The sequence below is a fragment of the Lichenostomus cassidix genome, chromosome 1 (assembly GCF_008360975.1).
Source record: "Lichenostomus cassidix isolate B80296 chromosome 1, HeHo_3.0, whole genome shotgun sequence".
NCBI classification, from domain to species: domain Eukaryota; kingdom Metazoa; phylum Chordata; class Aves; order Passeriformes; family Meliphagidae; genus Lichenostomus; species Lichenostomus cassidix.
The window spans coordinates 50128361-50154494 of NC_139479.1; the positions used below are offsets into that span (position 1 = coordinate 50128361).

The 26134-nt window shown below is 37.6% G+C and overlaps 1 long non-coding RNA gene across 1 annotated transcript; it reads left to right on the top strand.

Annotated features, from left to right (window-relative positions):
* Nucleotides 1-7186: 7186 nt before the first annotated feature.
* LOC146444650 (uncharacterized) lies at nucleotides 7187-25699 on the top strand. The gene is made up of 3 exons (XR_014850228.1): nucleotides 7187-7373; nucleotides 15875-15944; nucleotides 25523-25699. It is a non-coding gene; the product is annotated as an uncharacterized LOC146444650 (long non-coding RNA).
* The last annotated feature ends 435 nt before the right edge of the window (nucleotides 25700-26134 follow it).

Below are 26134 nucleotides of genomic sequence, written 5' to 3' on the forward strand. Positions count from 1 at the left end.
AAGGTCTTAATTTTTTTCGGTTAACATGAATGAGAAATATAATTCAATAAAAGTATGTTAATGCAGTACCATAGGCAGAAAGGCACAAAGCTCAGGGAATTACAAGCAAAATTTGCTGGAACAAAGTGTATGTTAGGAACAAAATGAGCCTTAGATCTGATCTGCAAATGACCAAATGTAGAGATATTCTTTCCGTCAATTATACACATTGTGTGCCATTATGTAAAAAAAAAAAGTTTTATATTGCTTGCGTGTTAAATTTCATGCATAACTTATGCAATATTGTAACAATAGCAAGAATAGCTTCTGACTTTGATGTGGAAGCAGGAGGAGCCCAGTCACTGCAAATGAAAATCATGGGTTATGCTTAATTGCAGAATTGTTTTAACATAGAATATGTAAGCTTGGGCTTCTAAATCCACAAGAAGTCACATAATTAGCCTTTTTGTTTTCAAGGGGACTGAGCACTTCCCAGTCTCACTGAAGCCAAGAGAAGTGCAGGTGATGGGCTGGCTGTTCCCCTACCTTGCACTGCACATGGATGTACGAGCTCTTCATGCAGCTGAAGAATAATATGGATCAAAGGAAATGTTCTTTTCTACAGTGCATAATCAATATGTGAAACACATTATCTTAAGAGTAGGCAGGAGCCGAGGACCTGGTATTTGTTGAAATAATATAACTTAAAAGCATAGTTGCACGAAATTATTACGTGCACTGTTGTGTTTGATAAAATAATTTTACAGTGCCTGTCCCTGTGGATTTTATAGCTTAAAGTGCAAGTCATCAGAGATGGTCAAAAAACTTCTTTTCCAGAGGAAATTTTGTAAGTGTCTCTTAGTGAGTTTATGTCTTGATTTAACCAGTGGTAGATGTTATCAAAGGCAGGTTACCCAAACGGGTGGAATATTGTGCTGATTGTTTGTGGCTTCTCTTGCACTGGAGTGGTTTCCTCACATCATCACAAACACCACGTCAGGAAAAATCACAGCAAATATCAAACAATTATCTGTGATTTTTTGGTTTTGGTGCCTCTTTTCCTCCTGAGACACATCTGTGAGGAATATGGCACAGAGCATAGACCTCCAGGTCCACAGCCAAAGGTGCTTTGTGCTGCTGAGCAGAGGAAGATGACTCACAGATCCCTAAAGTCTCTCTCTTCCTTCTTTTGTATTACAGAGAGCCAGCTGGGCACCGAAATTGAGGAACCTATAGCTCTGCCAGCAGTTGAGGAACAGGTGCAGATCCCAGCAAAGACTCCAGCTTTTGGAAGTGAGAGTCAAAAAGACCTGGATCTGCTGGATCCTTGTGATGGGGCTGCAGTGTAGAAAAGGTGCCAGGATGCACCTTTGGGCTTCTAGTCAGTAAAGCTCGGTTTCGTTTAAATATGTAATTACAGCTGCCCCAAAATAAATCTGTGCTTTGTAAGTATATTCAGTGACACCATTGAAAGTAAAAGAAATAAATATCACTCTCCATATTATGTCTTTCTGGGTTGATTCTTAGTTTTCTCCATCATGGCTTTCCAGAGTGGCAAGATTAGTGTCCTCATAAACCTACACAAACTCCATGCAACCCCTCTAGAGGGTCATGGAAAATATCCTGCTTTCTGCCACACCTAAAGTTTGGATGTGGCTTCCTTCACCCTCCCCACTGTAAGCAGCTCCCTCACTTCTTCAGTGGCCTTCCAGCTCACTCTGCATATATCTCTGTCTTCCCACCTTTAACTGCTTCAAAAACGTCTCCTGGAAAGAAATCTCATCCTCAGGAAAGATGAAGTCCTCTCTTTCCAGAAGTTTCACCTCCGCCAGCATGGAAATGGCAGAAAAAATTGAGCAGGCAGCCTTCCTTTTTAATGCTTAGGCACAACTCTTCAACAGAATATATAAAAAAAGAAAATAAATACACACACATACATCAATATTATTTGTATATGTATTTGCCTATGCATATACAAACATATCTATAAATAATGTAAACACACACACATATATATTTATATGTTTAAGCACACACAAAAGTAAGCAGAGACAGAGCAAATCAAATACTATACCTCTTGTCATAAAGATACATTTTTCATCCAAGACTCAGGGGTTATGATGGTAACTAAAAAGCACAATTGGTGTCCAGTGGTCCTTAGACAAATGGGACAATTTGTGGAAGCTGTACATAGTCAAATGCAGTTGTCATGAATAAAAAAAAATTTCTCTAATCTTATTCTGAAAAATTCCCAAATTCCTTGGCTGAATTTCTGCTTCTCTCTGACAAACATGCTATAGGCAGGCAGAGGCATAGAAAGTTACAGCTTCATAATTCAGCTTTGCTAAAGTTTAGAGCAGCTGGAAACAGTGTTGTATTTACGGAAAGTCCTTAATTCTAGGTGGCAGTACTTTTGCCACAAGTGCAGCAATTGTTTGGCTACCCTTGCACTGAAAAGCATTTAGAATTTTCAGTCTTCTTGATCAGCCAGAAAATAACACATCTTCTGCATAAAGGATCATTTTAGATCAAGTTTTATGTTTAAGCAGAACAGAAATGATGTTTTGTGTGTTATTCTTGCTTTTATGGTTTAAAAATAATAATAAATAATGGATTTTCCCCCCCAAATACTCTGGTAAACCTACTTAGTCAAACCTGGGTACTCCTTGGGAAGTAAAAAGCAAACTAACCACGATTCCTAAAAGCTACAAAATGGTTTACTTTTATTACTCTTGTACAAAAAGGCCCCAAAGCCTCAGAGCTATGATTCTCCAAATCACTGCTTTCTAAGCTTGACTGATTGATTTAAAAGCTTGCAAGAGATTTATAATGATTCACTGTGTAAGCCACTGATTTTATATTTAAGTCAGAAGACTGCTTTTAAATGAGAGAAAACTTTAGACCTAACATTGGACTCAGCAGGTGATCCACTGTTTGCTCAGAATTAAAATGGCAGCATTTTTCTGGCACAAGTGTTTGAAGTGGGGTTTTGAAGCACAGGCAGAATGCAATTTATCTAAGATTATTGCAGAGAGCATTGAAATCTATGCCAGAATTTTCAAAGCTCCCCCTCTCTGTGTTTAATGTGGTAGGTATGCAAATAGCTGGATGATCAGTATATTTTCCACAGGTATTCTCAAAGATAATTTTAAGCACCTGTCTTTTGAGATTCTGTACAGATGGCCAGAATTTGAAACAAGATTAATTACTCTAGTAATTTTGTGTTGGTCTGGAAGCAGAGTTATTTTCACAGGCTGATTGATTGTGGGATAAAGAAACAAAAGGAAACTGTGCTTTAGAGTGGAAGTAACAAATCATGTATACCCTAGTACTCACGAGTAGCGAAAACAGAAAAGGAAAAAGAAGAGGAAGGAATGAGGGAAGAGAAATTATTGCTTCTTCTCCTCTAAGGCTTCATTGAGGACACAGTGACTGACCTCGACTCTTCTGTAGGGTGAAATTCTTTAGACAAGACAGCAAATTTGGGGAGATCACTGAAGGTTTTAGCAAACTTGCTAGGGACACCTTGTCAAAAACACTTCTCCTGGTGGTGGGGCTTTATGGGGGAAACTAATGTGCTGGTTAGCCTGCATTTGGGGAGATTCAGTCTTGCACGTCAGGTGTCCCCCATCTTTACCAGGATAACAAGAAAGTATTTGATGTCAATACCCAGTTCAAACAGGATTTACCAGCAGTAACGTCTATTGGCTATCCACTGACACTTCTACATCTGTGAAAGTGAGCACTGGCATTGTTGCCAGCCTGGTCTGAAAAGAGACTTTGAACCACACTAATGTAATAAATCTGCCACCAAAACCACAAAATTATTTCTACAGGATATTTTTCCCCTTTGATCTTCAGGCACTGAGCTTTCCTCTGAGGTCCCACTGTCTGAAATTCTGGATCAAGTGAGTTGTTTTCAGAATCTCTCTGTTTGGGGACACTGTCATAGGCATTTTCTTGATATTTATTTCTCCAAGATATATATAAGCAAGGTAGGAATTGTCTTCCAGGTTTAGGGCTGTAAGTGCAGGATGGAAAGTTAAGCTATACATAAGTTTCAAAAGAAGATTAAAATATTTTCAAGAGACTTTTGCCAAGCGTAATGTGATTTATAAGTAATTAGTGGATATGATCTTTCTCAGACAATAAAATCTAGAGATTTGAGTTTCTTGATATGCACATCTGTATGTGGTGTCACACACATGACTGCCTCTGTACAGAGGAACATTTTAAAACTTTTCTGAGAACAGCAAAAAATGAAATTTCCTGTTATATTCCTCTCAACTCAACAGATCCCACATACATGGGAATGATAATACAGTGGTACAGATGCATATCCTACCCAAAAATATGTCCCTTGGTAAATGTGACTAATAGAAACACATTGTTTTATTGCTTTACTTATCAAAGTGCTACTTATTTTCTATTTTTCTGGCACAAATGTTAAGGATCAGGGTTTTTGTTTTGATTTCTTTTATCACATTAGCCTATTGCAAGACTGTAAGTCAGGTTGCTTTTCTGTAGTCCAAGAGGTAGAGACTAACACACTATAAACAGCTGTGGAAGAGAAGGGCCTGTGCATCACTGAAAATTAGTCTTAAAATTTGTGAATAAAGTGATAACAGCAAGTACCAGAATTCTGGGAAAAGCCATAGCTGTGAGGTTCTCAGCTGGATGACACCAGAAATAGGGAAAGCAGGACTCCTGTGCTATTGATTCCTTGTATTTAATTCCTCAGCAAATGACAAAATCCTGTCCATAGCCACCTTTTATTTTTGACTGCTCTTTCTTACTGGCTTAACATTTTATAGAATGCTTTTCCAACTGTTCCTTTCTGTAACCCAATCCCTAAAACATCATGGAAAGATTTTGTGACTTGATGCCATTGGTATCTCGTTCTAACCTGGTATTTTTAAGCTGGTAGTTTCCAGCTTGTAAGTAAATTATATATGTTTAGTTCTTAGTTTGCCTTATTCTGAGAATCTGGTGTTACTGCACACACTATTAATCTCTCTACAAATTGGCTGCAATATCTTTGCAAATTTTAGTAACTTTATCTCTTTTTAACCCAGGGAGTAATAGTTTGTATTTGAAACTTTGATGGTGAAAAATGAAAGCCTAGAGAAAATACTTCTGGAAAATCTGAAGAGAATTGATTTATTTTTTCTAAATTCAAGAGCTTTTAATTTTCAGAAATGTTTATGAAATGTCTGCTGCCAGTGCCCCTGCATGCCAAAAGTGAGTAGATGCTACTAGAACTACCACAGAACTTTTTACTATAGAACTTGTTAGTTCTACATTATGTGTATCTATTTAGGAAAAAACTCAAATCATCAGGAAAATTATCTATATCAACTATTTTGTGTTGATGGTTTTTCCTTTTCCTTGTTTAATGTTGCATGTCTGATAGAAAAGATGTTTGCAACAACAATTTAGGACCTGTCATAGTTTCAACCCATTTGTTAATTTTTTTTTTGTTTTTGTTTTAATGAGAGATAGGAAGACAGTCTTCTTATGTGCTTGGTATAATTCTTCTACAGCCACATCCCAGTCCTCACTGGTTTGTGAACAGTGTTGCAATACAAACAATACAATGCATTTGTTTTTAATTATAATTCAAGATGCAGGTTGCAAATGATTTGCCTTACAGCTCTTAGCATAGGCTAGATTTACAGCAAACACATTAAAATAATTAGCATTATTCTTAAATATGAGTCAGTAAAATTGAAAGTGACAGATACTAAGCTGATAAAGGTAATAAAAAAACCTTAATCTAGTTGAGAGTGGCTGAGCAATAAAAAAATACACCTTTGCAGAGAGCAAATATTTCATGCCAGTAAGTCTTCAGAGGAACTGTCCTGGGTGTATTCAGCTGAGGCAGACACTGCCACTCCTGCCCCTGCCCAGGTTAAATCCAGTCTCAGTCTGAGCTGACCCAGCCTTTCTGTGTTTTCAGATCCTCAGGAAAAATGATGGCACAGAGCTGCTCAAAAGGCTCTATCCTTGCAGTGTCTTGGATCAATACCTGTTTTCAGAGAGCTTTGAGGCACATGGTGAGCTACAGGGCAGGAGAGGGAATAAAGCTGAATTGTCAGTTACTTGAGGATAGGAAGACCTGTGATAAATGGCACCTGGTTGATGTGTTTGCTGGCTAGTTTTTCATCAATGTATGTCATCTTCCTTTTAAAGAGGCAGCCAAGAAAGGCAGCCAAAAAAAGGCATTCCTTTCCTTTATTTTGGTGGATGCACAGGAATTGTGGGATGCCATTTAAAGAACAGGGAGACCTTGGCTCATCCCTGGAAGCAAGTTCTGGGAAAACTTTCCCAGGTGTTGCTTTTGGCAGGCAGAGAGTGAGAGGCACCACAGGGATGGCACCTGCATGGTGCTTGGGATGGTGATTGCCCATGGAAAGCAGGAAGCTGACAAGCAGCCAGAGCACTGAAGTGGGGAAATTCCCCCAGACTTCTCCCAAGGACCTGGGAAGACACACAGAACTTTCTGCAGTATAAAGGCTGTTGGCCAAAGCACAAGCCTGAAGAAAATAACACATCCTGCCAGTGGGCAAGGATCATAGTGGTTTCTTAACTCTTTCATTTCTGTTCTCTGTCATTTTTAGTGGTTTTATTTTAAAAAGCCCATCGAGTCTGGGTTTGGAGTTTTTTGGGTTCTGTTTGGGTTTTGTTTGGGTTTTTTTTAGGTGGAAGTGAAGGGCTTACAAAATTCATCTGAAAGACTCTGGGTGAGTTTGGGGTCCTGTTTCAGGTCTGCATTAGTTATGAGGGGCAGATATCCACTACACAATATGTCAGCATCTTCTTTAACTGTAGACTTTTATCTCTATGAATGTTTTTTTACAGTCTTGAGGCATAGAAGCTTCACAAGGAAAGGACTTGTGGTCCATAAATATCATTATGTGTAAAACTCTGTTAATGGCCCTGTACAGAAGCTACACTGTCCCATTCTGTTGTTTCATCTAGGTCGTCCTTTCTGGCTGCATGGATCTCCTTCCCCACCTGCCACCTGGAGAGGTGCAATACAAACCAGGTTTGGAGCTGGTTCATCCCACTTAAAACAAGAGTAGGAGGGACAAGCGACAGTCACATCTTAATCTTAGCATGAAATAAAAAATTGAGGCAGAATGTAGATGGACTTTTTGCCTGCTGGTTGCTTTGCTTTAACATGCATAAAAACAAACATAAAGAGCGTGCCAGTGTTTTTGCTTTTGAACGGGGCTGCACTGAGGATTGCCCTCTTTGTTCTTTCTAGATTTCTGTGGCTCAAAAAAATACCCAAATGCCTTGGTATCCAACTGGTGTAAATACACCACGGTTGATGTAATTCAATCGAACAGCTCAAGATCCAAACACCTGATAACAAGGAGAATTGTTGTGTGAGTCTTTCATATCTGTGTAGATGCTAGAGGCTGATACCATGTGGCACGAGCCAGGAACCAGTGCATTTCTGCAAGGAAATGCACCCACAGAGACTGTGCCAGCTTATCTCACCTGTGCAGAGGTATGAGCACTTGGAGCAGACAAGTGTTGTGAGGTTTGAGAGCTGCTTAACCTGTATGATCAAACAACAGAAATCACTCATATATTTACCGTGTTTCACACATACCTAAAAGTTCTGGAAGGAGCTCTGCTGAAAGTAGCTAAGTTTCAGCAATAAGGAAAAGTAGCTCTGGTTTCATGATCAACTGAAAATATGCATCGAAGAATGTGGAGACAACCAAATAACTGTAGTTACCATGATAGGTTGTGACTTCCTTCAACAGCTTGGAAACCCAGTCTGTGGGATATGAATAGTTAATGAAAACCGTACAAAGGAGTCAGAGGGGTGTGAAAGACATAGTTTTGAGATCCATTTCAATGTACAGATAATAAAAATTGGTGAATTTTGAAGGTGAAAATTAATCTTCAGTTTCTTATTTTTGCTGCATGATGTCACCATAACCCCTAGGTGGTATTCAAACTTTATAAATCAGATTTGTCTGTTATTTTTTCTGTTTGTCATGCATTTGATGTGTAGTGCAATTTTCAGAGATTAAAATGATATATCCCTAATTCTTGGATGCTCTTTGATCATGTTTATTCCTTTGCTCCTTTAAACATTGCTGAATAATTGTATATGCATTCACTGGCTGACAAGTACATTCCCTGTTTGATGGGCTAATTATGGAAGCACACTAGTGTCTTCGTAGTTAAGTTTGTAACTAGCTGTAAGGCCAGTTTTGATCTGTCATCTAACTGTACTGGAATAAATCCCTGCAACAGAAACTTAAGCTATACGGTATAGTTGGAAAAAATTTTGTGAAGTTTTGTGGCTGTTGCAACAGACATAATTTAATATTTTACTGTTATAAATTTTTTTCTACCTTGTTGACCTCTCAGTAATATTGCTTTTATCTGTGCTGGGAAAGTATGCCACGTTAATGTTGTTACTGTTGGATAGGTTTAGCCAGTTCTGAATGAGTTTGGGAATGCCTGTGAAATCTATCAGTCATAGTGAGGGGAATTTCAGCTTTTCACTAGCAATCTTTAGAGGATTTTGTACAAGTTTCTGCAAGGCTCCAAGAATAGCAAGCACCCAGACTACCCAGGGTGGGTTATTCTCCTGCATGACCCACCTGTCTTCACATGGAGTTATACTTCACAGCACTGTGCCACGGAAGAGGTAAATAAACCTTCCAGAAATGAGTTTGGAATAGCTGGGTCACAAAGAAAAGCTTCAGTATCCCCTGAAATTCCAAAAGAAATATGTTATGAAGGTGTAGCTGTGTGAGCAGAGCCAGCCCTGAGTCTGTACCTGGTAAGAGATGTGGTTCTTGGCTAAATGAGGATGCTATAGCTGTATTTAACAGTTGTTAATCTCCCTGGAGTAAAACCAGATAATGTTGCTGGCAAAGCTGGATCTCTCTTGGGAATAATAAGTTCTAATGTGGTATGTAGTAACAGCCATACTTCCCCTGATCCCTCACAAGGGATTCTGCAGGGGCAGAAGACACAGTGAGACATGAACCTGCCAAGGTGCAGAAACATGTTCCTTGTCCTGATATCTCTGTCTATATCTATCTATATCTGTATCTATCTATATATCTATATCTATATCTATTTCTATATCTACTTCTATATCTATCTATCTATCTCTCTCTCTATCTATATCTATCAATATATCTATATCTGTATCTATAACTATCTATCTATATATCTATATCTATATCTATATCTATACACCTGCCAGTGTCTTACTGGGGTGCAGAGCCCTTTGAACCCTTCCAACCTCCTCACCAGCAGAGCTGCCCAAGGCTGCAGTAATGCTCATTTAAATACCAACAAAACCAGACCAGTAGAACATATTAAAAAAACCCCAAAACTACACAGAGAAGTTTGTTGGTATGGGAAAAATCCATCCCATCCCTTACACCTGGTAATCAGTCTTTCTATCTGCAACACAAGAAAGCTGGCAATTAGATGCAAGGAGAGGCTGAAGCAGGCAATTGTAAGCAGCAAACCTTCTGAGGATAGGGGTTCCTGTCAGGAAACTCACTGAAGGGAAACCAGCAACTTGCCCAATTAAAGAGAAAGATGTTTCCGGGAACTTTCATCCCTGACTAACATTGTAATTCTGGTATTGTGTTAGGCTCTGCTTACACTTGAAATCTGTGTTGTTCTGTTACCTGGTGGAGGGGTAATCTGTATTTTTTGTGAGTACACTTACACTGATGCAATTTGGCTGTGGATACAGTTACATATCTGTGTATGGTAAATGTGTGTGTCTACATACATATGTGTATGGAAAAGTTAGATGGACAGACACAGATATGAAAGTTCTGTACAAGAGTAATCTTTTTGTATTCTGTAAGAGTGAAGCTCTTCTGGTACACACACACACACACACACACATATATATACACACATATATTCTGATTGTATTCACACTAGGTTGAAGGCTATGCTAGCAATTTCGGTTTGTATTTTGTGCTGTCCAGAATGGAATTTTACTTTTCACAATATTTCAATTTTGACAGGAGGTGAAGAGTAGAGACAGTGACAACACCAAAGGAAAAAAACCTGCATTCACTAATAGAGCTCCTGTTTGAAGACCTGGCTTAGGAAGTTTTAGCAAGTAAAGCACTCTTTTGTCAGGATAAGCTCTATTTATACTGGAAAGGCTTAGTGGAATAAAACAACAAACCATACATGATCTGGAAACCTCACCAGGGGTTACACCACTTCTGTTAGTGTAGCTTTTCTGGGCAGAGAAAACCCCAGTGTGGGATTCTTTCATGCCTCTGGACAGGAAGGTTTAATGAAAAGGAGGCCTGTTTGGGTCTGTTGGTTTGGCACTGAGTAAACACGTGCCTAATTATCCTTAATATAGTTTTCTCTCATACTTTTAACCATTTTTGTGTCAAGTTTCATGGCTTATTCCGCAGACATTCTAGCTGATTTATACAACCCAACTATTCTTTTTCTAGGAGATGAAAGATGAAAAAAAATATATTGAATTTCAGTTTTCCAAGTTGCAATGTCATTCTGACACAATGTTCATTAATACAGAGTGTGGTGGTGTGGTAAGAGCTATTAATTCAATTTCTTTCTTCTGGTCATTTTTTGTTTCCCAAGGAAGCTCAGTCTGTTTCATCTTTTGAAAGTCTAATAAGTATTTTGAACAGGTTAGAACTATAAATCTAATATTGCTAAATCCTACAGAAAAAGATTGCTTATGAAATATATTGATTACAACTGATAATGATTTTTCCACCCTCTCTTCACTGGAGGCAAATAAATAACTATGGAAATACAATGGCATTGTCATGGCTGGAGCTTTTGCTTTAGTACGCTACAGAAGTCTGTGAATACCCTTAGCAATAAGTCTTATTTTTCAGTGTGACAATGTTCACTGTCTGTGCTTCTAAGTTCTGACTGAATTTGATAGTGAATGCTAGTGATTAACAATTACATGTCCTCAGAATTTCTGATTTGTTTCCTGTGTCAGGACTGTGAGTCTATTAAGAAGCGATTAGGGAGGATCTCCTTCAAGTCTCCTTCACATCAAGATTCTCCCTTTTTTTGGTTCAGTTAACTTGAGGTGGGAGTTGCCTGTGATATTTTCTACATTTCACCTTCTGAGGTTATGGGCACTATTCATGTGCCAGATCTCCCTCTGAGATGAATAAGTATGACTTTTATGAATTTTTCTTCACTTGTAGAATTTAATTTACATGAATAATTAGAAAGGGATGAGTTAAAATTCCTATTTAAAGAGGTAGCATCCTTTTGTTAGCCTATTGTCCAGATTTGGAACCCAGTTGTTTTAAAAAGGATCTGGGGTCTTCTCCGTAGGGATTTTCCCCTTTGTAGTTTTGCCTTGATCTAAATCAGCCTGTTGTGAAGCAGATTTTGGGATGAAGTTTGACAAAGAAAAACTCTTATCTGGAGAACTAAAGAGACTTTCAATTTTCCCTCAGAAATGTTGGCTGGCTTCTTTTTCTGATGTGGCCAGGACTTGCTACGAGATTTATGACAATGTTGTTTAATTCATACATCAAAATAAATAAATTAAGTGCTTAACTTCATTTAGTTCTTTGTGCCATTTCCTGTGCTGTTAGGGCTTTAATGAGCCCAGCTGCTCTGCAGAGTTGCTGAGGGTGGAAGCTGGCCTGGGAGGGGAAGGAACAGCTTCTCTTTGAAGTGCTGTCATGGCAGGATCACTAAAGCAAAACTTCGGAGGGGAAATTCCTGTTTCCCTTCCTATTCTACTTCACTGGTCTTGACGGCAGCAGTTAAATAGGGAGCAGCTCTAAGGCTTTCAGACTTGGCTTCTCAGCCATTTGATGCCAAATTTCCAGTGGGTACAGGGAGCAAGAGAGAGAGAAAAGGAAAGAAAGAGAAAGAAAGGACAATAAAAGAGAAAAAGAAAAAAAGAAAAAACAAAAGGAAGAGCAAGATGTCTATAACTGCACTGTACAGGCACCCATTCCAGAACAGCACTTACCATCACTCGGGTGCCCATCCAACACTCTCTACTGGAACTGGGAATGCAAAGGTTAGCTGTTTTTCCAATGGCTGGTCTTAGGCTATGAGAGGAGATGGAGCACAGCTTTATCTGTGAGGGGTAGGGGAAGAGGAAGGCTACACCTCATGGTAAATGGTGCCTCATCAACATTCAAAGGGCTGCTCAGTGTTTCGTAGGTGTTCAAAAGTCAGGTGTTAATTCCATTTAAATTCAGTTATAGCTGTTCTCCTTATCTCCCCCCAGTAATGTATTGCTGAACAATTATGGTCAAAGTCTCTCGCAGTCTTGTGTTTGCTGAGCACAATTAGCTACCCTCTGTTTGCATCTATGTGTGTGTGTGTGTGTGTCTGAATAAAACAATATGACAGAGGGACACACTGGGTTACTCCCCGTCCCCACCACCCCTTCACGTTTGGAAATTCCCTGCAAGACCCTGGAATCCAGCACTACTCAGCAGATGGCCAAAAATGTTGTCCCCCTAAAGATTGCTCTCAAAGAGTCCCCTTTCTTACCTATCCTATGCATTTATCTTGCCCTATGAATGTGCTATTCTTCCTTATAGTTAATGAGAAGATGCTGTGTAGCCACCTCAGGTGACAGATTTAATTTTTTTAATAGCTGAAGTTAGCTGAGATAGATCTTTTTAAGAGTACCAAGCCTGAAGAGGCAAAACTGCAATACTGAATCATCTGTTCTCAGCAAAGTCCCTTCAGAAGGTTCCTCTTTACTTTTCAGGACAGAAAAACTGTCCTACTGTTTTGGAGGAAACAAAGGAAAGTAAAGACAAAACTGAGACAATAGTAACAGTGTAATGTGTCTGAGAAACCTTAACAGGATCTTTCTTCTTTTTCCTGAAGGCAGTCATCTTCTTTCATACCTGCAGAACAGGTGCTAAGAAATAACATTGTCTTTCTATAGGAAGGGTATTTTAAGGTTTTAAACTTCAAAATTTAAATTTTTAATGCAATCTAAAATGCTATCACAGCTGTAGAGCAGAGTCCACTTGTTCTTGGGTGTGGTGGTTTTGGAGTGGAGGCTCAGCAGAGCTCCTCCAACCTAGTGTCTGCTGCCCACAGCTGTTGGCATCTGGGACGAGGACCTGCCTGGTCCCTCCTAGTCCTGTGTTCCTAAAACCAGATTGCTGCCTCAACGCTATTGATGTACACATTGGTTATGTATGCTTCTTTCCTGATGCACATACTGGTTATGTTTAAAAACATACTAAGTGTGGATTGCTTTGCAGTCTTTGCATGAGTCCTCTGTATATTAAAGAGGAGTTAGTTTAAAAAGCAGTGTTCACAGGTGTCATGAATATTTTTCGTCTGCTTGCATTCTGTAAAATTGTGGGGTAGCACTGACAATTTTTCTGTCCTATTCTTATGTCTATGATAGTCAGACAAGCCCTTGGAGTGCTTGGTTACATAGCCAAGCTGGTTTGATAATGTAAGATAATTTGCATTATTTCAAATAAAACATAATTGTATGCTTGACTTTGCAAAACTAAGAGATCTAAAATGCTTGTTTTATCTTAAGCATTTTTGCATTAAATTTGTTCATCAGTAAAGTTTGGGGTTTTTTTTAAAAGACCAACTGAATTACAGATATCAAATTGCTCCCAATGGTATATTGTTTTCTGATCCTTCTAAGGGACTTCTGTCTGCTAGTGGAAAGACCTAAAGGCATCCTGAAAGCTCAAAGGAGTGAATGGAAGCTCTTTTCCTTTGATTTTTACACATCTGCAGTATCAAAAACTACTCAGCTCATTCTTTATTCATCTAAGTTTGCCCAAGAATCATAAAAGATACCTTAAATGTGTTCTTTGACCTGAATAATGATACAGATAATACTCTGAAATACAATATACTTCACCACACAGTAACCAGGTAGCATCAATTTACATCAGTGCTTTTGCTATATGTGTGTACAAGTCTCTATCCCTTTTTTGCCCTCGAATTCTTTGCTTGTCCAGAAACAGCCCATCTGTTATTTTTGCATTTTCATGTGATGCATACATATTTTGAAAAATTTAATTGAGAGTTTTGCCCTCACTGTTTTAGCTTCATGATATTTTTAAGTAAAAGGGAAAAAGTAATACTTGTTTTCTTGTTCAGAACTTCAGACAAGAGTGTAAAAAAGCTGACAGCTATCTTATAAATATTTTCATTATTTGGGAAGGGGAACTGAGCCAAAGCAGTCAGTTCTGTTAATCATAGGCTTGATATTTCCTCCTTGGACTTTTGGTACCACATCTATCTGTTTCTCCAGTAGCCTATATAAAAATAAAAAAGAAATTAAATGGTGCATGCCAGGCTCTCCCTTCATTTTAGTCTTCCTCATGTTCTTCTATCTCTTCTCTGTCCAATCTGTGATCTGCTCAAATTCCCAATTTATAAGATCTTTGGTCTTGGCCTCACAAGTTTGTGGTCATCCATAGATTCTCAGCATCTTCCTGAAATGTCCATGTGGCTTCTACTACCCATTTCTATTATTTTCTAATCTCCCTATCCTAGGGGAGAAGTAACATTTTCTGAAATCAACTACCTGTACACATCTCTCAGCAAACATTTATCTCCCCTCTCCACATATAAACCCATGTGTTGAATGCCACTTTTGCTGCTGCTGTGACTTTTCATTCCTTTATTCACACTATCTCTCATTTATATCCAGTGCATTGTTTACACCTACAGCTGTAACTTTTGTTCATCTCCACTTTTTTTGACTGTCTCCTTAGGTTTGGCTTCTAAGATGGTTTTACACTCCTAGTGGTCCTTGCTGCTTCAATCACCATTAGACACATACTCAATTACAGCTCCAGCTTTCTTGACCCTTTTTAACTGTTAGTTCATCGCTTACTTATGCTGAGACACAACCTGGCTTTCATATCTAAAACGTGTTGAAGTTTAAAGCTCTTCTCTTTCCTCCAAAAAAAAAAAAAAAAAGCTGACTTACTTCTTTCCATCTGGAGATAAAATTCTTGCTTTACAAAAATTCTCTTTGGCATTCACACAATTTCAATGCATGTAATTAGATAAGCCATTAGCAAAGTGTCCTATGCATGTGTTGGGTCTTCAGTTGCTGATTTTGCCTGCAGCATTAATGGTTAACAGTTCTAAAACACTTTTCTTCCCTTCTTTTAAATGTAATTGCTTTTAAACAAATGACGTTTTAATGTGGCTTTGCTTTGATGTGACTTCTGCAACATCTAATATGAGTTACACAATTTAGTTTTGTGTTGTGTAAAAGAATATTTTTTTTTGGTTGGTTTGTTTTTTATCCTGTTGTCTAAAAAATAAAATATGGCCCAACACTTCAACACTGATGAAGCCTAGAAAAAAAAGCAACACTTGCTATGAAATTATGAAGGACATATTTGATTAAAAGTTCAGTAACAATTTTGTGTTATTTTGGTTCCTAAAATTCTCTAACAGAATATTGTAAATAATAATTCTAGTTTAAAATCAGATGAAGGTGATCATTTATGGTCAAGTTAAAATTTTCTAAAAATAGGTCTGACAGAGCATTAACTGCTTCAGGAACTGATATTTTATACCAGTTAACCACTGATTATCTTTAGATGGAAAAGAAAGAGATTAATCAGCCATTACACAATGACAATTAGACAGAGACAGTAGAAAGTGAAAGTCTTTGGAAATCTCTGTGGAGGTATGACAATGAGGGATAGAAACATTAATATTTTTAAAGACCTTTTATGAAAAATGTGTTTAAAGAGGGTAAAAAGAAGGACCATGAGTAAATGCATCAAGCAGGAAGACACTGGTAATGAAAATACTTGTTTGTATTAAAAAAAAATCCCAGCTGGTTTTGGGTTTTGTTTGTTTGTTTTTGTTTTTAAACAGATGTATGTTCTAGGATGTTTGTACTTCAGCAGCAGAAGTGGATTCATTATGATCATTAGTTTCCTGTGGTGGTGTTTCATCAGGTACATTTTCATCAGTATTGCTGCTAGGACCTACAGCTCATGTGAAGATAAGCAGAAAATTATTTCCTTGTCTAGTCAACAGTCTATCTTGATTTCAGTGAAAATGAAGAGTCAAATCCCAAGGGAGGCTAAGCACCTATACTTCCCATGGATTCATTCTTTTCAGCCCCTCTTGGGATCTGGGTATAGTAATAATGTTGCTGTGCTGCTGTGCAGATCTGAATGCAGTGTGCTAAAAGTCTTTGTTCATCAACAAGGGTTTTTGTTGGATTTGTATTTATTTATTTCTAATTTAACATCTTCAGTCCTTCCAGTTCATTATGGCATCAGGAACATCATTGTTTAGTGCATTTCCTTACTGTCTTCTACATCTCCCTCGTACATTTAAAGAAATAGTTACTGATTCACAATAATCACTGACATTTTCCCTGCTTTCAATTTTTTCTGTCCCACTAGCTGTTTCCTCAATTTCATTATTATCAAATAGCTCCTCAGTGATAGACTGCTGTTCCTCATCTTCATATTGATAATTTCATTTTCACATGCATCATCCTGATTTTCAACGTCTTCAATGCAGTCCTCAGAAGATGAGTCATTTGCAGCAGACAGATTTTCATTACTGGAGTCATCCTTAGAGTCAGAATGTGTTGGTCTATTCTCAGGGATATTGTTTGCTCCTCTGTTCCTTTCATTATCTCTTGGAAGAGATGTGCCTGATGTACTTGATTGGTCATTATCCAGATAATTAAAATCAAATGTACTTATTTTGTAGATTAAACAAGAACATTTTTTCTTATGATTGTTTGTGTTTGAAGCTTTAAAAACATCTTAGTATAAGTGTTGAACTTAATTTCACTGGCTATTTAAACATTTAATGTAAGAAATATTTTCATTCAGTAGATAAAACAATGTTAATTTTTAATAGGTTTGCTTCACTGAAATATATATGTTGACATAGCACAATTTTGTACAAAGTGGAGCAAGATGCATAAAAGTGGAGGTTCTGGCAGCTTCTGTGTAAAGATTGTCATTTGCACGAGTTAAAGCAGTTACTGGTAGAGGCCAGAACTGGTAGAAGGTAAGAAAATTAATTTGGCTGCAAGCTGTATGTGGGTAACATTTCTAACCAGAAGAAGGCATGGAGGAAAAGGCATCTATGCTATGAAATAGAGACGGCAGAGCCTGAGACTATAATGTCTGAGAAATAATATTCTTTGATTTCAAACACAGTGAACTTCACAGTACAATAAAAAAAATGAAAGCTCTTCAACTATGCCTTTTTGCAAATGGCAATATTTATGTTAAATCCTACCTAGTTTTTTCTGGGTTTTTTTTACTTTTTAATTTTTTTTCATAGACTCAGAGAACACCAGGTTGGGAGGGACCTCAAGGATCTTCTGGTCCAAACTTTCTCAGCAAAACCACATATTGACTCAGCACCCTGTCCAGCTGAATCTTAAAACTGTCCAATGTTAGGTAATCCACCACTTTCCTGGGGAAATTATTCCAGTGGATGATTGTTAATATTGTGAAAAATTTTTCTCTTTTGTCCAGTCACAATCTCCCCAGGAGTAACTTGTATCCACTACCCCTCATCTTTTCAATGTGTCTCTGTGTAAAAAGGGAGTCTCCATTTTTTTTTTTTTTAGTGGTCAAGCTCCTAAAAAAAACTGCTGTGACAGTTAACAAACCAACTCTTCCTTCACTGACAGTGGATTTGTCTTTGCACCAACCTGAGCTTTTGTTCCAAAGGCCGATGGCCCAACAGTGCTGGTAAAGACAGAGGTGAAGAAAGAGGTTACAAACCTTTGTCCTTTCAGCATTATTGATGACTAATTGTCCTCTCCTGTTTTGTTTTGGTTTGTTTTGTTGTTTGTTTTGTTTTGGGGTTTTTTTATTTGTTTTGTGTTTTGTTTTGTTTTGGGGTATTTTTTGTTGGTTTTTTTGCTTTGTTGTTGCTGCTTTTGTAGGCACTTCCAAATCTGGGGAAGTAGATTTGACCTATGGAATTTTATTATGCATATCTGTAACACTGTTATGAAATTTGAATCAATATGTTCTGTAGTACTTAATTCCCATCAATGTCAGCTTCCCTAAAATCACTGTGCTTGTATTTTCCTGTGTCCTCCTGACTTAATATTTCTAATACTGTTTGTACAAGATGTTCTGTAGATGCAGCCTTATGGTGCTAATCATGCTTGGCTCATTCCCTTGAATTGGATCCAGAATAACCTCATTTTGCATTATGGTTATCCTCTTTGAAGAGTCCTTATATCCAACAGAGGGATTTAGACTCTCGAAGAGTGTGATCTAGTTAGGGTCATTCCTTCTTCACATTTTTACATAAAGTGGGGAGGGAACTAAAACACTGTAAAGTTTCATTTAAGGGAAGGGAACTGGTTCAGCAATAAGTTTTGCCAGCATTACCCTATTATTTTGCTTTTGGACATCCTAGTAATTTTTTGTCTTTTTGCTCACAAGATTTCTTTTGTGCGCTTTTTTGGGCTTTCATTAAAAAAATCCCAAAAGCCAAAAATTTGTCGATCAACAAACAAACAAAAAAAACCAACAAAAAAGCAGCAGCTTTAGATGTCTGTGCTTGGAGCTAAAATTGGACAAAATATTATCCTGTGCCCTTTAATGTACATTGCCATCCTGATTTTGTTGCTAGGAAATACATATACTATGTATTGTGAAAATGAGTTCTCCTGCCTTGAGGTTCCAATATATATTTTGAAAAAGAATAGTCATTTCTGTATTCAGATACCAAGTTTTTGGCATATTTCTGAGCCTCTCTTGAGTTTTTGCAGGCAAGCCTGCTCTTCTGAAAAACAGATATTTAATTTTTCCTTCTCAATTTTGCTATCTAAATAGTATGTATTATCTGATCCTTTGTGGGTTGCATATAAGCATATAAATGTAAAAATGGTGTCACTGAGAGTAGTAATATAAAGAAATCATGCTCGCGACATTGACAGGACCTGAGAATTACCAGCAGACCTTTTTTTTGCTGTATCACCTTTAATAATACCACACATGTCCTCTTCCAAAACAACGTAGAATTCTGGAAAAGAGGGGGGCATTATCTTTGGAAATATGCAAAATTCAAACAAAATAATTTTGAAAATAACAAATTCTCTGAAAAAAGGCAAAAAACTGTTTTTTAATTTGGTGAACAAAACTTAAACAGCAACTAAAAAAAAGTTTAAAAAAATGCTATTTTTATGTCTCTTTTTTGACATCAATTCTTTAGGATAAGAATAATTTCTTTTGAAAAAAAAAAAGAATGCAGATTAAAAAAAATAGATTTAAGAGGATAAAAGATTGGAGCTTGAGCCTATTGAGCCAAAATCATTTGCATAGCTCTAGTTACAAGTCAAAACTGAGTCCAATCTCATAGCAACTAGGAATTGTTTCCACATTAAAGCTGATCAAAGATATCTGAAGGTCACTTTTGCCCAATCTGGACAGTATGTATGTCTCCAAAACACTCTGTTGGCATTGTCATGCCAATCTGGACAAACAATCTGGTCAAGGACTAAGCAAATCCAAAGGCTTTGCTTTCAGCTTGGCTTGAGAGGTTGTTCTAGAGCAAGCCAGGGACATTTTGGCAGGTTAACTTGACTGAGATGTGAAAGATTCAGCTCCTAATTCCATCATTTAGTGCTAGTAGCATTTCAGACAGCCCAAAAGGCTAAATTAGGTTTGCATACTCTTTCTTCTCTGCCTCTAAGAAAGGGTGACCATAGCCAAAACAATACTGGAAATGCTTCCTTGTAATTGCTGCTCCTGTGTGTTATCCTTGAGACCAATGAGAGCCTGGAAGGAGCCAGAGTATATGGCAACAGACAATCGGAAAAATCATGGGAAAATTTTTGAGCTTTTATGTTGGCCCTGTTTTATTCACCAGCAGAGTAAATCCCCTCTCTCTGGGTCAAAGCTCAGTCTTGAAGGTGGACAGCATTGCTGTCTTCAGCTTTTTCACTGGCTGGATACACAAGGGAAATTTTGCAGAAGATAGGGCCCTGTTCTCATGAGAGATTTTGGGCTCCAAACAGCCAATGCTCGTGGACCTGAGATATTTGTCTGTGCTCTGGGAAAAAGCAAAACTTTACTGCCACCTTTATGCTTAGTATTTATTGCTGTTTTGGGAACTAGAGACATAGCTGTAGGTAGGATTCTGTATGTCTGGAGAGAGAAAGTGAAAAGGAGAAGGAATTTTGTCCTGTGTGGTACTGCAAACATTTTATTAGGTTGCTATTGATTATTTTAGTGCAAGAGCCAGCAGTTACCTGACCAAGACGGAAATTCTGTATTTAGAAAATGACATTTTAGTGGGATGGGGGGGAAGGGGTGGAGAGGGGGAGGTAAGGATGAAAGAGGTTGCTGGTTTTAGTGAATATTCCTTTCTTATTGTTGCTGCCTTTGCTAAAGTAAAACATCTTCATGACTGGTCCAGCACCTGGGAGTCCTTGTATAAAGGCATTATGACTGTAAGATATTCTGAGCAGATGACTTTGTGCATCTCCTTCATTATCCTGTGAATCCATACCTCACTTGGGAATGGAGCTGCTTTTTGTATGATTGGTGAGATGATTGATTATCACCTCTGTTTGAAATTTTCATACATTTTTGGGAAGTGAAAAATAAAATGCTTTCATGATGGTCTGCTGTAAAACATTGCAACTATTTGCCATCATGTTGACTTTCAATAACTGAAAATTAAAGGCCTACTAAAATAATTTTGCTCCCCAGTGATTTAGAGAGACCCAGTCTCACCATAATTTAGAGTCAACTTTTCGTCCCTGTGTAGTTCCATGATTTGCAAGCTGTTTCTGGCAGCCATCGTTGTCAAATCAATGATATTTCTTCTTCTTCTCCTAACTTTTTAGCTCTTTTCCCTCATAATTAACTTCTTAATCAGATTTACAGCTATTTAGGTCTACCTTTCTAAGGAATATAAACTCCTGAATGAAAATACTCTGCTATGAGTACGTTTTTAACCCATTTCCTTGCCTGATGTGATTGTATTTCTTAGACACAAAATTCAAATTGAAAATGCCTGTCCTCACAAATGTTCAATTTTATTTCATATTTTTAGAATGTAGAAAGTAAGTTAAGCCTTAATATCCTCAAATTTCAGAGTTAATTGTATGTTAATAAGACTTAAAAATGCAATTAACTTTGTTCATGTACATGATTTAGTAGCAAAATGCTCTTAGGCTTTAGGCAAAAATGAGGAAAACAGTAAGTTAATGCTGCAGCTTGGATAAAAGTGTTTGGGAAATTGCAGTCAACTTTAATCTTGTTGAATCTGTTTGCAGCAAGGAAGTAGTCTGATGCATTTATTAGAAATAACTGGTATATTCTAGTTGATGCTCTCTCTTCTTTGCCTCGTGCAATACGTAAGGCTGCCTATCTCTTCCGGAGATTTTGTGTTTCAAAATGGTAAAAAGAAAAAAAGATCAAAATTTTCACTTTCATTATGACCTGCAAGTGCTCATATCCATTGAGAGATAGTGGCCTAATCAAATCTAAAATAAATCCGATAAGTTCACTTTGGGTGGTTCTCTTGAACAAAGCTTATCTCAGAGAAATCTTACTTCTGTAGTGTGTTTTGCCACCAAACTGCTGCCTGACAGTTTTTATCATAGACATAGAGCACAACATTACTTAATAACTCTGCTGAGATGGAGACCTCTGAGCCCATCCCTCAGTGACTGATATCCTTGTTCATCTCAATCAGCACCCTTTGGTACCTTACAAATTTAATTAACAGTCCTACAGATTTAACAAGTAGGATGGATTACCAAGATACAAAGCTGGATTGAGAGCCAGAAGCATTAGTCTGTTTTCCATCCCTGGAGATGTTAGCACATGTGTTCTGTAACCTGAAAATAGGATGCTTATAATCTCATAGGCAATGTATGAAGTACAACTTAAACTAGTTCACAGAGATATGAAAAAGCTATGTTCTGTCCCTATTATTTGAATTGCTGTAAACCACTGCCATGAACCATATTCCAGTTGTGCTAGGTGCTGGACAAAATCAGAACAAAAAGTTGGTGGTGGGTATTTCAAGTTTTGAATCTAAAACTAAAAAAACACAGCAGATTGATATAGACAGATGAGGGAGTAGCAGGAAACTATAAGTCAGTGTGATGAGAAGTGTTGCCAGCTCTGCCAACTTAAATGCTGCCAGGTCTTTTAGAGGCCTTGCAGCAAATGGGCTTGAAGGTGGATGTTTATGGAGAGCTCCCAAGCATGAAGGGTAGCATGAAACAAAGTGTTTGAGGATGCAACAAATGAATGATGGGCACAGGCTTTGCTCACTGGCTGGTGTTGGGAGCTGACACTCTGAAATACAGAGGGAAAAAATAGTGTGGAGGCTAGACCATGAAGGGCCCTGGTGGTAAATGATGTAGCTAGGGGAAGAATTTCCAAAAAGAGATTATATGGTCCAAAAAACAGCCTTGGAAAACGGAAGGCTTGCTTTTGTCATGAAATGTTGCCATAATCAAAGACTGAGAGGATTAAACACTGGGCAAAAATTCCTAATTGTTTGAATACGTTAAAAAGTCTGTGTCTTTAAGAAGATACACATAGAAAATCTACAAAATTTAAGTAAAACTTCCACCAGAGTGATAAGCATGATATTTGAAATATATACTGAAGTACTGTCCAGAGAAGCTGAAAAGGAATAGCAAAGAAAGAACAAGAATGTCTTAGCCCTTTAAACAGAGTTTAGAAACTTAGAAAGTTGTGTTGAAAAGAAGAAAATCAGTTTTACTGGCCAGACTTACCAGCCCAGTGTGCTGGCTAGGTCTTAACTGCATAAACATCATCATTGAATTTGCATTTGTGTGTGGGATTTTCTTAAAGTTAGAGTAGCAGGGATTGTAACCATTCTCCATTCCCAAAGTTAGAGGTTGAATGAGAGACTCTAAAGAAAAAATTAATTACCCCCAAAAACCCTCAAACAAACAAAAACCCAATAGAATCCCCCAAACAAAGAAACAAACAAACAAAAAAACTGAAACAAACAAAAAAAACCATGCAATCAAAGAAGTAAGAGGACTAGGACAGCAAACTGGATTATCAAGGGAAGACTTGATTTGAAGATGTTTGAGGAGCAAACAAAGATTGACTGTGAGTTTTACCAGTGAGGAAACTGAGGTCACTGGGAGTTTCAGCAGAGGGCAATTTTAGAGATCTAACATGGATTTGAAAGAAAATTCTCAATAGTGACTCTAAACACACTCTTTGGTGAGGTTAGAGATGAAGTGGAAGAGCGATGCCAAGCAGAGACGAGTGGGAGGCAGAGGATGTGAGAAGTTTCAGCAGTGGTGACCACATTACAGCAGTTCAATGGAAGCATTAGATGTGGTCATGTTTGGGTAGCAACACACAGTAATTCTTGTCACAGAAGGTTGCAAATGGCTTTGCTCTGATCAGACCCCAATCCCACAGTAATCCCAAGTGAATTCATTTGTCTAAGACGTATATGATGTTAAGCAAAATGGGTTTTTTAAACCAAATACTGCAATACTGGCATGTGTTAGCAATTCAGTAATAGTACATTATCCTTTCTCTTTATAGTTTCACTATAATTTTTTTCAGAGCTTTATTGAGAAAATTAGGCTTAGTGGGATCATCTGTTCTAGTCTTATTTGTATTTCACAATAGATACACTTAAAATTCCTATTTCCCTTAAAACAACTTAAAAATAAAACCTGAAAACTGCCATAAACCAAGAAACACTTTTTCTCTTGCACAAAAAAACAAACAAATAAACAAACAAACAAACTACTTAAAAAAGTCCCACTATACTGAAGTTACACAATTAGCAGCTTTCAGTTTGAAATATTTCATACTTGGAGATGTTTCTTTGAATAATTTTTTTAAAAAGACATTTTATATAACAACTTAAAAATAAACGTTCATGGCTCTTTAGTAGCATGAACTGAGATTAAACTTCAAAGACAATTGCAAATGTGCTACAGTTACCAAGCATGTGACTCTTTGAAAACATTGCTCTGTAATATCAGAGTTAAATGTCAGAGCTCTGTATTTACCCCGGAATGCTATAGTTGGCCCATGTTCAATGACACTAAGGGAACAATGCTTCATTGTATCATTTCAAATATATTTTCCTTGTGTTTTTCCCCCTCTGTTAAACAGACCTGTTACAGTATGGTCAAAGTGAAATGTACAGCAAACTAAAACTCCCATCTTGTTGCTGGGAACAAAATATCGAACTAAGAAGTTGAGGCTGTGTTCAAGATAAGGGATTTGCTTGTTGAATAACTGGCTTGATAAACTTCTGCCAAATACTCATTGCCAAATAAAACCTAGCAATGCTAAATATAAATTCAAACAAAAGTTATATATATATTTGTTTTCCAATTTGCTTTTGAATATCCAGGAATGGAATATATGAGTGCATACTTTACTATCTAAGGGCTTTTGTTTTCCTTTTCTTTCCCCCCTTTATTATGGTCTTGGATTGCTACTTTTTATCTGGGAACACTGAGTGCAGTTTCTACAGTCAACATAGATGAAAATATGAGAAATAGATGTGGCAATATTTCCTCAAAGTCAGCTCTTGGGAGACCAAATTTATGTAAATTACTGCTTGTCATGCTAAGAATTTCTGTCTCCTTTGTAACATCCAAGTTCCATGTGCAAATATTGGGAGTCACAGGGTGAGGGTAAAAGCTGAGGAGCTTCTTTTCCTTCCTCCTTTTGAAAGAATTTCCTGATCTTCTCTCGGCACCCAAATATAATTTATTTTCTTTCATTTGCCATTTCACCCCACAAATTCCTTCACAGAGTTACGTTTTAGCAGAGGTGATTTAAGATCATGACATTTTTGCTTTATTCAGGCAAAGGAATCCAACTGCAGATGCTCCCAGGTAAGGCACTTCACTGCCTTAAAATTGCTGCTCAGCATTCTTATGCATTGTGCCACCAGAAAGATCTGGACTGCAGGGCTGGGCAGAGCCACAAGCTGTGACCTTGAAGATGCCATCCAGCACAGGCCACACTCCAGGTGTGGCACTCTGGGCACAAGGCAATAGCCATGGGAACTAGTGACAGGGGAACCACACGACCCATATGTTCCATTTTCTCAGACCTCTTTTCTCTGTGTCCATGACACTTTTGAAAGCTCCGTTTTTATTGTAACAAAGAACTTTTTTGCCTAAATATCATTCTGTTATAAGTCCCTTAAAATGTGGCTCTACATGATAAAAATAATGGCAATGAGACATAATACTTGCTGTTAAATGTGTAATTTCCATCCACTCCAACTGCATCTCACCTCCTTTCTCATCACTGACCTAACTACTTATCATACTAGCCAGTACAGGAGAGGAAGGGATGACACTTAGCTCCCTGCTTTCCTGTGTAAACATGCTGCAAGGGTGAGGTGATCCTAACTAATCTGTTCTTCTTTATGGAGTATTATTATTGTTATTTATATTGTTTTCTACTTTAGCTGATGTTTGGGCATTGAACATTGAAAAACTTACTTGCTTGCTGGAGATACAAATGTTGCTTTTGTATTGTATTTTCAGGTTTTTCTCAGAAGGGGAAATTCTGGAACTATAATTCTCTTGAGAGCTAATAAGTGGATTGGCCACAGACAGTAAAAAATTTTGTCCTGCTGGTTCAACCTGTGTTTTTGGTCAATGTCTGCTCCTTTTTCCAAAACAATGACTATATTGCACCATTTCCATCTCTGCACAGGCTGACTTCTGTGCAAGATTTCTGAACTCACATTTGACTGAAGAATGTGAAATCCTGCTGGTTCTTCTTTCTGTGGATGCTGCTTTATGATTCTGGAACTGCCCCAAATCTTCTGAAAAATGAAGTCTACTTATGTTTAAGAAAGTTTGAAAGTTCAGTTGTGCCAAAGAACAAAACTATCTTCATCCTTTTGCTTTACTTGATATTTTAATGTACCTAAATCTGAACAATAAATTAGGGAGCAGCAGAAAAATAAAATGTGTTTGCAGTGATCTGTGTAATGTAAGCAATACATAATGTGTGTTATTACACAGCTTTTGGACTCAGGTGTTGAAATCTTTATGCCCAAGTATCATGTTGCTTTATTGTTGGAAAAATGTGACAAATGTGAATAACTGAGGCCAAGCTACAATTTTCTAGGATGAAATGGAGTCATTGAG